Source organism: Lynx canadensis, chromosome B2 (genome assembly GCF_007474595.2).
Source record: "Lynx canadensis isolate LIC74 chromosome B2, mLynCan4.pri.v2, whole genome shotgun sequence".
NCBI classification, from domain to species: domain Eukaryota; kingdom Metazoa; phylum Chordata; class Mammalia; order Carnivora; family Felidae; genus Lynx; species Lynx canadensis.
The window spans coordinates 56,157,744-56,174,612 of NC_044307.1; the positions used below are offsets into that span (position 1 = coordinate 56,157,744).

The 16,869-nt window shown below is 35.3% G+C and overlaps 1 non-coding gene across 1 annotated transcript in view; it reads right to left on the minus strand.

The window, feature by feature from the left end:
• Positions 1-16,869, minus strand: part of LOC115514086 — a 44,738-nt gene that overhangs the window by 14,284 nt on the left and 13,585 nt on the right. Inside the window, exon 2 of the transcript XR_004343640.1 lies at positions 4,727-4,785. This is a non-coding gene — a transcript (uncharacterized LOC115514086). The remainder of the gene's footprint in view (positions 1-4,726; positions 4,786-16,869) is intronic.

Here is a 16,869-nt window from a genome sequence, read left to right on the forward strand (position 1 = left end):
ACTGATTCTGAGCCTCCTCACTTACAGTCCAAATCTGCAGTGTTGCCAGGAAAGTGAGAAGCGGGGCTATTTATTTTATAAAAAATACAGACTTCCCATTGAGATTTAATATCTGTACCAATGATACAATCAAACTGTAACAGAGAGAAATTACTAATTCAGAAAGGAATTGAACAAATCAGTGGAGATGCAAGGTTTAAGTGTTACTGATTTAAGTCTGTGCACAACTCATTAAAGGTCAGCTATAAATGGATATGAGTTAATATGTAAGGTATGGAAAATTAATGAAAAAACATCAACCAATCTGTATTTGAGATGAATAGGTCCTCAAATAACTGTTCCACATGCATATTTAAATTTTATCATCTGCCCATTTGGATATGATAGGATAAGCAACCTATCAGCAAGAAACTTGTACTTGAAGCTCCCTTTGTGTAATAAGCTAACACTAAAATCTGGATGTATATAATGCATGTTAATTTATTAATTAGACTTTAAGATTATGATGCTGAGCGCTTACTATTTCTCAGCGTTTGACCTGGCCCTTTTACTATTGTCTATAGAAGATATGAGCGTATGCGAATTCTCAAAATTTAAATCTCATTACTATATGAGATAGTAATAATATGGATAGACTGCAAGTATTTTCTTTATTTCCTGGTTATACAAAAGCAGGATCATTTTCAACTGATCATAGTAGTGGTTAATTCTGATACTGCATGTGAAAGTATATTAAATTGTGCATTTTGTCAAGGTATAATTGTAATGATTCAGAACTAAAAACAAACTATTTAATGATAGGAAAATCTTAAAAGAATTTTTATTAAGTATCCTATTTTGTGTTCTCTTTTTAAATGTGTATCATGATGGATTAAAAAACTGGCAAAATATATAACAAAAAGTAAAGAATGAATATAGTAGTGTAATTCAGGATGGTTTGAAAATTTCTGTCTTTTTCAAAACTAACTTTCTATAGTGGAAGTGTATTACTTTTAGAATAAGAAAAAAAAATAACTTATTTGTTAGGTTAATCAGACCTACGTATCTGCTTAGATTTCTGAACACCTGTGGCAAAAAAAAAAACCCACAAAATCTAGAAAAATAAAATCAATTTCACATGTGCATCATTTAAAACAGAATTGCTTTTGTTCAGAGTCTCTGATCCCCCTTCTGTGGCCTAATGTATACCAGAGATAGGTTGTAGTGAGCTGAGAGGGTTATGGGGTTGTGGAATGGACCTTGGACAGCTTGAATCCTGGCTTGTGAGCAGCTCCTCCTTCAGTTCCACTGCACTGCACACATATCATTTTCTATGAGATCTACACCAGGAAAGAAGGTTGCAACATATTAGCTAGATTTCTTTGCTTCAGCCCCTGGGATATCACTTCTGACCTCAATAAAATAACTAAACTCTCTCCTGAACAATTATCCTTCTGACATGAAAATCAAGAAGCACTTCCTAAATTAGAATGCATAGAGTGTTGACATACCAACATTTTCAGGCAAAGAATAAAAACATCTTGAATGTGAAGTTTATTCTTGAATTAATGCTTGCTCAATAATGTCACAATATGGCAACAGATCCTAGTGGTCAAAGAAAAAATCATGGCCCTAAACATCAGTCTGTTTTTAGGCACATGTATATACGTAATCTTCAAATGCTAAGAATATGGTCAATTTAGCTGACATTTTAGTTAACAAAATAGGTTAGGTTACTATGTAAAAATTCCTACTTAATAACTTTCTTACTCTGTCCAGTCAAATCCTTTTCTGCCTTTTCTTCATTACTTCTTAAAAAAATAATTTATCAACTGTTTCTATGTGCTGAGAATTGGTTATTGGTAAATTGTAATTTGACCCAGGATGAAATCTAGTGCTTTTGGGTAGGTGTAGCTTTTAAAATAAAAGGGGTTGTCTTGAGACTTTGCTGCAGAAGAATCAAATAATCAAGAAAGAATCATGTAAGACCTATCGGTTACAGAGGTGAGCCCCACTCTCCTGACCATGGCCCCCTTCGTGTCTCTTATAAGATCTGAGAAGCAATAGTTTGTGTTCACACCTTTTCTCTACTACCTTACATGGTGGTAACATTTTAAAATGTAAAAAACTGAGAAAGAGAAAACCCATCTCCTATTACCCAACTACACCGTCAGATTCATCCCTGCCATTGATTTTACTACATGTAATTCCATAAAATAAAGCTCACAGGTGTGATTTTCTTCAAATTGTTGTGCTAAGTATAAACAGCAATGACTGTATTTTGCAATGAAGATTCCATTTTTTAAAAAAGTGATTTATAAATAATAATGTAAGTGTGAAGAGATTGTTCACTACAGTATCTCCAGAATTGAGAACAATGGCTTAACCGTGTTAGCCACTAAATAAATATTTGTTACATAAATAATGTTCTCTGACGTTCTCTTGTATCATATAGTTTATAATCTGGTGCATTTTTTTTAAGTTTATTTATTTATTTAAAGAGAGAGAGCTCACACAAGCAGGGAGGGGCAGAGGGAGAGAGAGAATCCCAAGAGACTCTGTGCTGTCAGCACAGAGCCCAGTGTGGGGCTTGATCCCATGAACTGTGAGATCATGACCTGAAATGAGATCAAGAGTCAGATGCTTGACCGAACAAGGCACCCAGGCACCCCAATATGGCACGAGTTTTTATATGTACCCATCTGTTTCTCAACAGTAAACAGTAGGAACTGAGGAAGGAAAATGTCTGTTGTGTACAACATCATGTTCCTACAGCCTGGTGATACCTATATGCACAAAGTTGAATGAATTAAAGAAAGGCCCATGCTGTATCTTATTCATCTATCATCCTTAGTAACTAATTATACAAGGCATATGGCTTGATTCCTATTTGATTAAGAATATGCTTGGAACAATGCAGACTGACTTATTGCTCTGTTGAACTAAGCGGATGCTGTACCAACTGAGCCAGACCTGTGCAAACTTGTCTATCACTTATTTTGTCTGTGAAATAATTTCTGAAAATATGTTTAAGTTATTTTGGAGAATATGCCTGTCTCTCACAGCAGGGAGATTAGGTTCATTTGGTGCTGGAGAAGCTGGAATCTGAGAGAGAGTGAGCCTAGTGCTCATTTTAGACTAATTATTTTCCTGTAAAATACTGTAGACAACCTTAGATTAGTGGGAGAGCAGCTGGAAGGATTTAGAGAAATCTCACTGAGCTCAATTCCCTTCCTTTAAAACAAAGTCAGGTTTAAAGTAGCAGATCCTGTTCTTTCTCACTAGGTCGACTGAACTCTGCCCCCCACTTCCCAACAACAAAATCAGACACACTTGAATTCACATTCTTGCTCTGTCATTTGCTAATTGTTTAACTCAGGCAAGTTACTTACTGCTCTGAGCCTTAGTCCCTTATTTATTTGACAAATGCAGATGGCAACAGGAGTGTGTACCCTGTATGTGTCTAATGGGGATTAGATTATATAGATATACATATAATGTTGAATGAGGATTATTTCTGTTATCTCTAATCCTCGTTATAAATTGCTCAGTACAGAGACATAATAGGTAGGTACTTCATGTATGGTAGCATCAATTAATAGCGTTCCAACCACCGATGAGAATATAAAAACCGAAGTCGAGCCTCACGGCTGTACTCTCATATCGGCTTAACCTCTGTTGTTCCATTTCCTCATTATAAAATGGAGATCAAAACACTTAATAGTTCAACTTATTATGAAAAAATAAATGAGAAAATATATATATGTAATCAGCTTATGAATGGCAATCATTGTGGGGGTGCTTTATTTTTCTACTATTTCTGAGCTTGGCCTCATGATTGCCTTAGAGAATTGAGTCTATTTGGTAACTCTAGTTCCAAGGAGGGTGCACTTCCTCCTTTCCTCCTGACCTCTGGACCTTCCCTTCCGCATCTTTATGGAGCACCGCACCTTCATAATGTGGAGCCCCAACACAGAGGCAACATTCATGATCTCTTTTACTGCTCCCCATAAAGAGAAATGGAGAGGCCTTGGTATTATTTCAATAAAAATTGGGGGCTGAAAAAATTACATGAGTGTTTTCAAGGTGGTTAACTGGTGATACTACATATAGATTTTAAGGGATGAAAAACTACGTTTCAAAAGTGATATACTATATTGATATGTCACAGATACTCAATAAATCTTACTGAATTGAATTACAATTAACTTTAAGTATTTTAATTAAATGGTGTATTTTTTGAAATTAATTATTTTTATAGACTGACATGCTGTTTGATTAATTCTCATGCCAAGCATTATGTGGCACTTTAAAGAACTATGCCTATGCACGCCATAAAAAAATAACTTGAAAGCCACATTTTCTGCCCTTAAAAGTTGTAAAATATTTTAACTGTATATTGCCCTGATGATCTTTGTGACAGCAGGAAAGACACAGCATTGTTGTCAAATCAATGAGTCAGACAATGGGCACAGTAGAACATGTAAGACACTATTCAAAATGCTCACTGTTGCTGTTGAAAACGATCTATGATTGTGATTAATTGCTTTTGAAATTTTGATCAAAATTGATCTGTCCAGTTTTCTGGGACTGGCTGTTGGACGTCAGATCTCACCCTGGAATTACATAAATCAATTTAGTCTGGACTTCTGTAAAAACTGGGGGTAGAAAGATAGAAGTAATTTCTGAGTTGTCAGTGACTGATGGATGTTCTGATTTCACAGTTTTAGTAAAGAAAACGTCTTACCGTAGCTGTCATAGGCATCCTCACTTACTCCATGACCGTAGTCATAGTATTCAGGCACACTGCAACAGATTTAGACAGCAATCAATGCTACTGTAATAAGGGGGAATCAACCCAGAAACTCATATGGAATTTGAAAGCAAAATGTGTGCTAAAGTAATATCCCAAAAACCTCTAGCATAAAACACAATCCTAAAAAATACTCTGTAAGACATACAGGTTACTAACAAGGAGCGCTATGATTTTCTCATGCCACCTCAGAACTTTTTTATCTCTAACCTCCAATTTTATAAATCAAATTTTCCTTAAAACACAAGTATCATACTTCAAAATTTGTCAAGAGGAAAGTTATAAAGGTCTATTTCCAAGAAAAAGTGCTATGCTATACAAGATGACAATCTGGTCAACTGTATGTGGCTTTTAATGCTGTTACCTTAAGCATCAATTTCATCTTTACTTCCAAACACTGAAATTATATTTATACTCCCCTCTAGCCCTTCAACGGCATGTCCATGAACTTCTCAAATATATAAGCTGTTTATTTTTACTTAATATTTTGCTACATGTTTCTGTGTTTCAATAACTGACAAGAAGGTGCCCTTCCTTCATTTCTTACTCAAGTTACTAACAGGCTTCCCCCACTACAGTTGTCATCACTTTGTCCTGCAGTGGTACTTCCCCCTTTAAGGTACCATTCTCACTAACATCCAAGCATTTCATATATCTCTCATTCCCAAAAAAGTCCTCCCTCACCCCCACATCTTCTTCTAGTGACTTGCCCTTTCTCTGTCCCTTTACAGAAAAATTTCTTGAAAAGAGGCAACTGTTCACTCTCTTCACTGCTTTCCACATGCTTTTGAAGATATTCCAATCAGGCTGTTGTCTCCACTGAAACAGCTCTTGTCAATATCCTGACATTTTCAAATCCAGTGGTCAAGACATGGTCCTCATTTTACATTAGCACCATTTAAAACAGTTGGCCATTTACTGTTCCTTTAGCCATTTTAGTTACTTCTGAGATGTCCTCAGAATTACTATATTAATATATTCACATTTATATTTATATTTATAATTTATGATATATGATATTTCCCCTCAAATAAGCTCCTTCATTTTACATCCTCTGCTTGAATCTTCATTTATAATTTTAAATATTATATAAGATAAATTTATAAATAATGTCAAGATTACTAATTCCTTTTAAGTACAGTAAAACCTTGGACTGCAAGTAACTTGTTCTGCGAGTGTTCCACCAGACAAGCAAACATTTCTAATAAATTTTAACTTGATAAATGAGCGATGTCTTGCAATATGAGTATTACGTGTTGCCAATGTCACATGATCACAACTGAGGCAGTCGTTCTTCTCTTGCTGTGGGATTATGGGTGATTGTCTCCTGTATTCAGATGCTCAGTCTCAGGCCATGGTGTTTGGCAGAAATCAGTGATTTTTCAGAACACTGGAAGGTGCCCAGAAATGACACTAGTGGATTTTTTTGTCACTTCAAAGCACCTATGGGCAGCCCTTTGCTTTTCCATATAAGAGTAAGCTTAGGAATGCTTTGCTTCATTCTAGGTCAGGCTGCCTGCAAATATAGACCCTTTCCTCTGCTGCCTTATTACCAGCTACATTAAATACAGGATATGACACAAGTTTATTAATACTATACTATAGTCAACATCCGTGTGAGCAGATACAATGGCCCTCATGCAGAAAAAGATCCATTGAGCCAATAGATAGCAGTGATTCTGTTAGTGATAGTGAAAGTTGTCCTACAATAATCTTCTTCTCTCTCATCTCCCTCACACCAGCCATGAAGGTTTTCCAAAGTAAGAACAGGTTATTTTTCCCTATATTTTTTATTTTCTTTATTATTTTGTATTATATTACAGTATTATCATTTTTATATGAATATTTTTCGGTTTTGGAATGAATCATCTGAGTTTCCATTATTTCATATGGGGAAATTTGCTTTGAATACAAGTGCTTTGGGAAAAAAAAAAAAAAAAAAAAAAAAAAAAACAAGTGCTTTGGATTACAAGCATATTATCGGAACTAATTATGCTCACAAACCAAGGTTTTACTCTACCTTGGAATATTCAGATCCTCATATATGTTTACCTAAGAAGCAACACCTCCATACATAAAATAATCCTCTTCCCCAAGTGTTCAATAAAAAGCAGAGATTTTAACTTTGGAGTTCCAGTCTCCTCTAAGAATTTTATTAAATCTATGGGCCACTGGTCCAGTGATGAAGTGTGGCAAGAAAATGGCTTAAGATCAAATACCAAATTATATAACGGCTGAGTGTGGGCCACAGATACCAAAAGGTTAGGTTGAAAGGAGAGATAGGCCTAAAATGTTGTGGTTGTCATTATCCCTCAAGGCAATCTCATAGGTCTCATTATATTAAATACTTTAGATTTCACTAATAAGGAAAGAGAAGCAAAAAAGAAAATACAAGTCTATGTATTAGAGGTGAAAATGAGAGAGAGAAATTAGGGAGGCAACTGAGAATTCACTTACTCAGTTTTAGTACAAAGTAGTTGGGAAAAAGAGAAGATTACTGAGTGCAGCCTTCATTGCCCAGAATATCTATACACAAATTATCTAGAAAAAATGTATGGTAGTATGTGTTTCTTCCCACCCTTGAGACTATAGAGGTCGAAGGCCATTGGCTAGTGGCTGGATGTTTCTCTCTTCTTTCACATACTTAGCTTAAAAGGGGTGATACAGCTTCATTGAGAACCCTCATGCATGTGTCGCAAATTTCTGAGAGATGTTACATTGATTCCCTGGATGATCAAGAGATGGAAGTCATGAGAATATGATTTAACAGGCAGCATTCCCATTTATATGGATGAAGAGAAAATGAGGGCACCGACAGCAGCTTCTCTTTCCCTTTGTCACAATCATGTTTCCTTGAAAAAACCTGACTATGTTTCCCAACGTGCTGTATGAAGACCACTAGCTCCAAACTCTGTCTAGTGGCATTACTATGTTTCTCATTGGATTTCAACTTGAATTTTTTAATGTTTACTTATTTTGAGAGAGAGAGCAAGAGAGAGAGTTAGTGGTGGAGGGACAGAGGGAGAAGGAGAGAGAGAATCCTAAGCAGGCTCCATGCTCAGCACAGAACCTAACATGGGGCCCCATCTCACAACTATGATCATGACCTGAGCTGAAATCAAGAGTCAGATGCTTAACTGAGCCACCCAGGCGCCCCCTCAGTTTCAATTTTAATTGATGAAGGTAAGGGATGGGAAAAAGAGAGAGACCGTGACAAAGAAACTACAGTTATTGTCTGTCCTAAATGATACATCCACAACAAGAGGGAGTTTTAACTTTTAGCTACTCTAAAAACGGGAAAGTGGGACATATCAGATATTTGTAAAATAATGGATAATGCAAAATAACGGATAATAAGCATAGTGGTCTCTGTCAGAGTCCATACCTTTGCTTGTCTAAACATTACTTCTCATTTTTTCCCTCAGAAAACATTTGCATGGACAAATGGCTGCACTGCGAATAAATACATCCCTCACCTATCCTTACAACTAGATGTGTCCTTATGACTAAGTCAGGAAGCACAGGGTGTACACATAAGTTGGAGTGGCAACCCTGAGGTTATTTCCAATTCAATGACAAGCTCATCTTGGACTTGTGCAGTCATCTCCTTAGTTGGTAGAAGGCACTCAAAGTAATGATCTGGCAGTTACCATGCAAATAAAGACAGTGCTTTAGGAAGTCATGGGTGGCAACATGAGAGGAACTTCTGTCTCTAAATGATCATGTTGGAGCAGACTTAGTGTAAACCACTGCCTACCTTAGGGATTGTTGTGGGGGAAAAATGGTTTTTATCTTGTTTGAGCCACTGAACTTTGAATCTCTCTGTCACAACAATTGGTCAAAGAAATGAGTAGGGAGAAGTGTAGAACTGCCATTAAAATCCCCCAAATACTGGGCATTAGCTTAGTGGGAGAGTGGAGAGTGCAAGGAGAAAAATTATAGTAGGGTAGAAAGCTAATAGGCCTTGTTATGCCATTGCCTGTGAACTTGGAACAGTAGGCTGCATATAGGTCTGCATATATTTTGACACTACAGGAAAAAGCTGAATAAAGCCCAAATGTTCTTAATCCTGCTGTTTTTAGAAAGGTTTACAAAAGTCATGTGCTTAAATAAGATTGGGCCATTTTTCCAGAAGAAACAGAAGTGAAGAACTTTGCTAAGAGAAGTTATTTCTGCCTTATTTATGTGTGAGTTCTATAATTTAAAATGAAAGAGTGTTCAGAAACTTGTGGTTTGGCAGGATTAGAGAAGTCAGCTGTTTCTGTATGACAGAAAGAAGAGATGAGGGTTGCTCAAAAATGCCCTCACCTCTTCCCATTAGACTTCACTGCCACGTATGATCCCTAGAACATTCCTCAGGTTCCTGAACATGTACAAGCATGCTGGCCGTAAAAATTATGAAGTCCCCAACGAGGGCACACTATACTTGACTCAATACAGATGCGGCTATGGACTAAGACCATTTATCCATTAGGATAAAGAAGAACCTTCTAGTAAATCTGGTATAATCTCCAGAAAAAAAAAAAAAAAACAAAACAAAAACAAACAAACACGAAAAAACCCACAAGATTGCCAGATGCACTACCCAAAAAACTTCAGCGTGGTTGCTTAGGTGTCTTTTAATGTCTACTTGGCGGATTTTATAATTGTTATTGCCTATGGAGCCTTCAGTGTTTCCCAATGAAAGTTTCTATTGTGGTGATTCTGTTCCTTTTCCAACACTTTATATTGGGTATTATGTATGGGGAAGAAAGTTGAGAGTGGCAAAGACAATCTGCTCATCATTTTATAGGTTGTCAGACCTCAAAGAACCATATCAAAACCTAATGTAGTTTTGTATATTTTCCATAGTTTCTGGATTTTGAGCTGGCTGCAGTAATTGGAACTGAACTTGGATTTTCTCTCTTGGGTAGTAGGTAGGTATCTTTGTTTTAATGAGAAGAAGTGTATTCACTTGTATGTGCATAGCCAGAGGGTTGGACAGAGAAGACTTCTAGTTATCCCTTCCAAGTCCAGTTGTCTTTTGCGTAAGGAAGACTATCTCAGAATTATATTTCCTAGCATAGATGTAGAGTGATGTGTAAAAATGTTTTAATGATCTGCATAAAAGTAAATTCCTTTGTCCTCTACTTCGTTTCAACTTTATGTAACTGATTGGAAATGTGAATGACTTGGAACTATTTTGGAAAACTGTGTTAATGATGGTGGAGTGAACCAAATCTTTTTGTCTCCCCAAATTTGTATGTTGAAATCTTAACCCCCCCATGTGATAGTGTTAGGATGTGGAACTTTTGGGAAGTAATTAGATCGTTGAGAGTGGAGCCCTTCTGAGTGAGATTAGTGCCCTTGAAAAGGGGATCCCAGAGAGCTCTCATGCTCTTTCTTTCTTTACCATGTGAAGATACAAGAAGAAGACAGAAGTCTACAACCTAGAATAGAGTTCTCACTCAAACCCAACCATGCTGGCACCTTGATTTGGGACTTACAGCCTCCAGGACTTTAGGAAATAAATTTCTTTTTATAAGCCACCCCATGTATGGTATTGTGTCATAGCAGCCAAACTAAGACCGATGACATTCCAATAGCCTAGATCCCTGAATGGCGCCATGAAGCAGAGCCCACCTACTTGTGCATGTCTATTATATGTGAGGGAGATAAACTTTGTTTCTTGTTTAGGCCACTGAATTGTGGATCTCCTTACTAAAGAAGCTATGCCCCATATCCAAAATAATATGGTGGCAATTAAAGCAGTCCCTTGAAGATAAACAGGCATCCAGTAAACGTTTGTTGAATGAATAAATGACTGAATAAAAGAATTCAAAGATGACATGACTGTGTTTGAACATGAATAATCTTAGAATATCTTGCTATAAATATCTTTGTAAAACTTTGTGTATGCTTCAGAAGGAATATCTAGTTATAGTGACAGTAATGGGAGCAGTGAAAAAAATTTATTTTCTGATATGAATGAAATTCAGATTGACAGCTTAAAAATATTGTAACTGACTAATGCATCTGTGATTTTTATATTGTTATATTATTTTTGAACTTTAAAATCATACAAGATTTAGCTAGAGAAAGTAGACTGTAGTGTTGGCTCTATACTTATCATTATTTCAGAAACTATCATTTTATTACATTTGTTTCATTTACATGTTCTTAATAATGTTGAAATGTGAATAAAGTGAACAAACAAATTCAGTTTAAACACAACCTGGTTATTTAATTTTCAGTTCACTGTTATTCCACCTTATATTTTGGAAAATTTAGCTCTCAAGGTATCTAAACACATTGCGACAATTGTGGAAGTGTTCATTAAAATGACAATTATTGGTGGTTTGGACCTTAATTACTGTGGTGGTTATAGCATATATAACTTTCCTAGGAATTGAGACATATATAAAATCAAGATACAACATGTTAGCTAAAATGACTTATTAAAAAATATGTAATTATTAGTAAAATTGTGCACAACATTTTGGCCTTTTGATATCAAGACTGTAGACACTAAAAAATACTTGGAGGAAAAAAAAACCCAATATATAAGGAAGTGAAGTAAAAGAGGTAGGAAAGAGATCAGTTTATTAATGATCAATTGTAAAACGAGAAAGAAAATCAGGTATGGAAAATTCCAGTTCTTTTTTGGTGGACAGAGGAGCATTTTACCCTAAATAGACTATGTTAGCAGTTTACTAAGACAGTTAATCAAGTGGCAGTGAGCACAATAGACAACATTAGGATGAAATGCGGTTTCTAGAAAACCAAATAATATTATCACCACAGTCAAACTATTTTTCCAAGCAAGTTCTTAGTGCACCCACCTGTGTCATAATAACACATTTCTATGGTGCTTCACAATCTAGCAGTTGGTGTCCGTGTTTGTGTGGTGGGAGAAACCACACTGATGGTGGATCAGGCTAGTTCAGGAGCTACCGAGACTAACCAAGCTCATAAAGGAAATGTGTTGGACATTCACTTGTTACAAATAGAGATACTGGCAGTAATATAAGTGAGAGCTCCGCTCTAGAAGATGTGTTCATATCATCAAACCAGTTAGACTGGTGTAAGTGGGAAAAAAAATAGGGGAGGCAGTTTATTAAAAATCCACACATTGCTTAATTTTCCAGCTGTTTACTTTGGTAGGATATAAAAATTACCAGAGATCATTAAACACGTTACAAATACACCATTGCTCTTTGTGGTCCTCCAAAGATTAAAGCTTCCACATTTATAAGTTCTAGTTGCGTTTAGTTTATGCTATGTTGTCTTTCACTTCAATCTTTTCTTGATTCTGGAGTAAGATCTGTGTCTATGAAGTAGGACAGATAGATGAGGATGAGTTTTAACTAAAGCTTCATTAATTATTTTCCAAATTGAATAAAAATAAAAAATATATAAAATAATGTTTTAGGGGCACCTGGGTGGTTTTCATTTAAGCGTCAGACAGCTGACAGCTCAGAGCCTGGAGCCTGCTTCAGATTCTGTCTCCGGCTCTCTCTGCCCCTCCCCGACTCACACTGTCTCTGTCTCTCTCAAATATAAAAAAAAAATTAAAAATATTTTTTTTAAATATCTAAAATGATATTTTAGGAGAAGGGATAGAGAGGTTTGATTAATGTATTAATATGAGAGACTTATAACTACCTATTTTTAGCCCTTAAGTACTCTTAAAATTTTTACTCTTAAAGAAAACTGCTCTTGTGGGGCACTTGGGTGGCTCAGTCATTTGAGCATCGGACTTTGGCTCAGGTCATCATCTCATGGTTCCTGGGTTTGGGTTTGAGCCCCAGGCTCTGTGCGGACAGCTCAGAGCCTAGAGCCTGCTTCAGATTCTGTGTCTCCCCCTCTCTACCCTCCCTGCTTACATATTCATTCATTCATTCATTCATTCATTCATTTTCTCTCTCTCTCTCTCTCTCTCTCCCTCCCTCCCTCCCTCTCAACAATAAATAAAAACATTTTTAAAAAATATGGGGCACTGGCTAAAGGGATTGGATCTTGTACTCATTCTCTTAGCAACGCATTGGGGAACACTGTGGCTTATTAGGTTGTGAAAATGTGGGGGAAAAAACTGCTCTCCTAAGCATTTTCACTGAAGCCTTGTTATGTTGTGCATTTATGCTGTGTTTCCAGAAATATTTGTCAAGTAAAGGTTAAGTTTTCAGCCCAGATCCCACCCTCGAATTTCGAATTGGTAGTTCTTTATTTTTATATCTACTTACATGATGATTAAAGCCTTCTGTTACGTTTCATAAAGCTCCATGAAAGTACTACTTACAAACCTGTAAACCTAGTATGTAGATTATGATTGCAACACACTGATACATTTTGAAAAGCAACCAAATGTGCTTGAATTTGGTAACTAATTTGTACAAATGAATGGTGGCCTCAATGCACTGCCAGGATTAATACTACAAGTAGATAGAAATGAAGACTCATAATATTTATTGGGCTGCTACCAATTAATTTCAAGGGCTTAGAAATGAAATATTCTGAATTATTAAAACAGATAGATATAAAACACAACTACGATACATCCAGTTATACAGGAAAAACATAGGAAGGAAAACATACTATAACTGCTAATTATGAGTGAATCCACCTATGTATAGTTTAAAATTCTTAATCTCATGTTTTTAGATTAAAATCACAAATACTAATACCACTGTAATTAATAAGAGGTTTAAATATGAAAAATATATAGCTTAAATTACTTAACCACCCTTATGTGTTCATTTTTTATACATTTCGTTTTCCATTCAAGAATTTTCCATTTAGAAATTGGCCTTTATTTTGAGGGCAACTGGAGAATTGAAACATACAAGTTAACTATTATACTAGAAATCAGTGCTCACATATATGATCATGTTCTCTTTTGAGAATTCACTATCGTTGAAATTATTAGTAAATAAAAACTTGGTATAAAAATAAACCACATGAAACACTTAAACTCAACTGCATAACTTATACATTCCTAATGCAGAAATAAATAAAAAAAATTAAATAAATGAAACTCTCTTAAACATTGAAAATATGTTGATAATTTTGTGTGTGTGCTACAAAATATTATATGAAATACATTCCTTTTTAAATGTGTACATGTTTCAACTAAAATGCAAATACCTTTTTTTCATGCTCAAATGTCAGCATGGAAATGTTGGCTTTCACAGAGTTCTAACAAGGGAGAAGATCAATGCTTTAGATACATATGTATTTCTAAAGTATCTTTGGAATTCCATCAAATTGGCATAGTTTAAAATATTTTTGAAATCCATTCATTGATTTCATTCATTCATTCAATCCAACCAATAGTGTTACACAGAAAAGTATTGTGTTATAGAGTGGCCGTATTTGTTTATAAATAGAATATAAATTTGTGCCTTGCAAGATTAACTAGTAAACCAAATACATTGAGCATGGATGGATGGATGGAGAGAGTGAGAGAGGGAGGGAGGGAGGGAGGGAGGGAGGGAGAGAGGGAGAGAGAGAGAGAGAGAGAGAGAGAGAACAAATAACCCTTCGCAGTTATCCTGGACAATTTACTTTAAGAAAGTCAAAGATATAAATCTCTCACTCAAAGGTAACTTGTTATGAGACAGAAAAAGTCCACAATCCATTCTTGGATCCATTTGGAGGAAAATCAGTATTTCTTATAGAAATGATACACAGAATACAGAAAAAAAAAGTATTTGAACTGAACACTGAAAGCTGCTATTTTCCATTTTCATTGACTGTGTCATCTTGGACAAATCATTTAATCTCTCTGAACTCCAGTTTCTTCACCTTTAATATGGCAATAATAATATTTACCTCAAGTATTAATGAGATAACCTGAGACAGCCCCATGATAAGTGCCTGGTACATATCAGGCACTTAGTAAATATTAATAATGGGTAATTGTCCAATCAATAAAGGCACAGACATAAAGTTCCCCTTTTTCATATTCATAAAGGTTGCAATGCTGATAGAGATTTCATCTTCTTGAAATACTCTGAAACATGAAATAACCATACATGCCCTCTTAAGTTTCAGTTGATGGTATTTAATGTTCACAGGATGAAATATAGGCTGATTATTCATGAGGGAAGTGACATATTTGTTCTGCTCATAGATTAATGATCAAGATAGATGGTCCATATAAGGCATCTAGTGTAGAATTATGATCAGCTTTGCAATGATCTGCTTTATAGAAAATGGGTATTTTGAGAGTACAACCTCATGCTCCAAATGAGAGAGAGAAATACATTTAGATATACTTTTGCTTTCTGGATTCAACACTACACATACATTTCTGAAAATGGTCTATTTTTATAGACTCTCTTTAATCATTTTTTTCCAATTCAGCTTGTATTTTTTGCTTACTTTGACCCTTTATTACATAAATGAAGGGTGAGCAATTTTATAACAAAAACATTAATCTTCTGGGGTTTTTTTGCATGGAATTATCATTAGAACATAGCAATTATTTTCTATAAATAAGACCTTCAAGTGACTGATTAATTAGGCTCAGTGATACATGACATTATTAAATGAGCTGTTACATGCTTTTGGTACAAATACATAGAAGTTATTGAACCCTAGTTTGAAATGGACATAATTCCAACTGTATACACATTAGTTTTTTGGCTGAATCATAATTCATGAATATCAGTAAGATTTCAGCTCTGTAAACATCAGTATAATTTCTAATTATTTCAGTACTCTATTCTAGTTGACTTTGAGACTGAATTCATTGGTGCAAACTGCACTATGGCTATGTGTTAATGGTGATTTATATTCTTCCCATTCAAATTGGAAATGGAATCTCACCTCTATTGCATAATGTTCCAGAACCACTTTTTACTTATTAAAGGATTATTTTCATGTACCAGACTTTGGAAATTTAAATAAATAAAACAAAGTCTGGGGAAAGTATATAAATTAATAACAATGATTCTGTTTTGACAAGTCTTTCTTTATGTGAGGAAACAAAGCCACATTCTTCCAGAAACTCAATATTTAACCAAAGTCAGGTGAGGCTGTGTCTCTGTGCACCATCCTTGTGGCATGCTGTGAACTGAATTGTAATTGTGTATTTTCATGTTTCCCTTTTCTCTAATCCCAGACTGTGAGTGGTAATTCTTTAGTATGGCATACAAGTCCCTTTTGTATCTACATTTTAATGACCTATCTAGCCTTTTCCTTATCACTCCCGTTACCAAACCCTACACCCTGACATGGTAGAATGTCTCCCAAAATCATGAATCATTTCATCACCCCATTCCCCTGACCATGGTATCCTTCAATCTAGATGGAACTTCCTCTACTTCTTCACTAAAGAAGGTATCCATCATCCTCTTGGGGTCTAGCTCAATGGTTGGCTTATTAAAGCATTACCTGGCCTCCCAGGCAAGGTGTTACCCCTTCCCATTTGCCCTGCTGACATCTTCATGTACAGCAGCTCTCATTGAATGAGGATTTTCTTTAAATTCTGTCTCTTCCTTTAGCTCAAGGACTCTCAATACCTAGTGTGCATAAGCATCACAAAGACGCAAGACCCCAAGATCTGCAATTTCATTTGCAGGTGTTTCTCATGCAGAAGTCCAGGATCATATTTTGTAAAAAATAAAATTAAAATAAAATAAAATAAAATAAAATAAAATAAAATAAAATAAAATAAAATAAAACAAAATAAAGCAAAAGACAAAAAAAAAAAAACACCCAAAAAACAAACTGCACTAATTGTGTATAAATCAACAACCAGGCTATGCCTTTTTTGTTTTGAATATATAGGTGCAAAATAGTGACATTCAATGAATGCTTGTTGAGTAAATGAATAGTTTTAAAATACTACATAATTTCTTTGTGAATAGTTTGTATGCTGCCTGACAGTACAGCCATGGAGATTTGTGGCTATGTTTACAACTATTCAAGCAGAATTTTAATTAGTGGTCAATGTCAATTTAAAGGTTGCTACTGAACTATGTCCTTGGTACTCTGTCTTTCTAAAAAAATTTTTTTGAAAAGTACTTGATAAAGAAATATAAGATGTGCTAAGAAATATAGCTAATATTCTGACTTTCAGAATGAGTATTCAA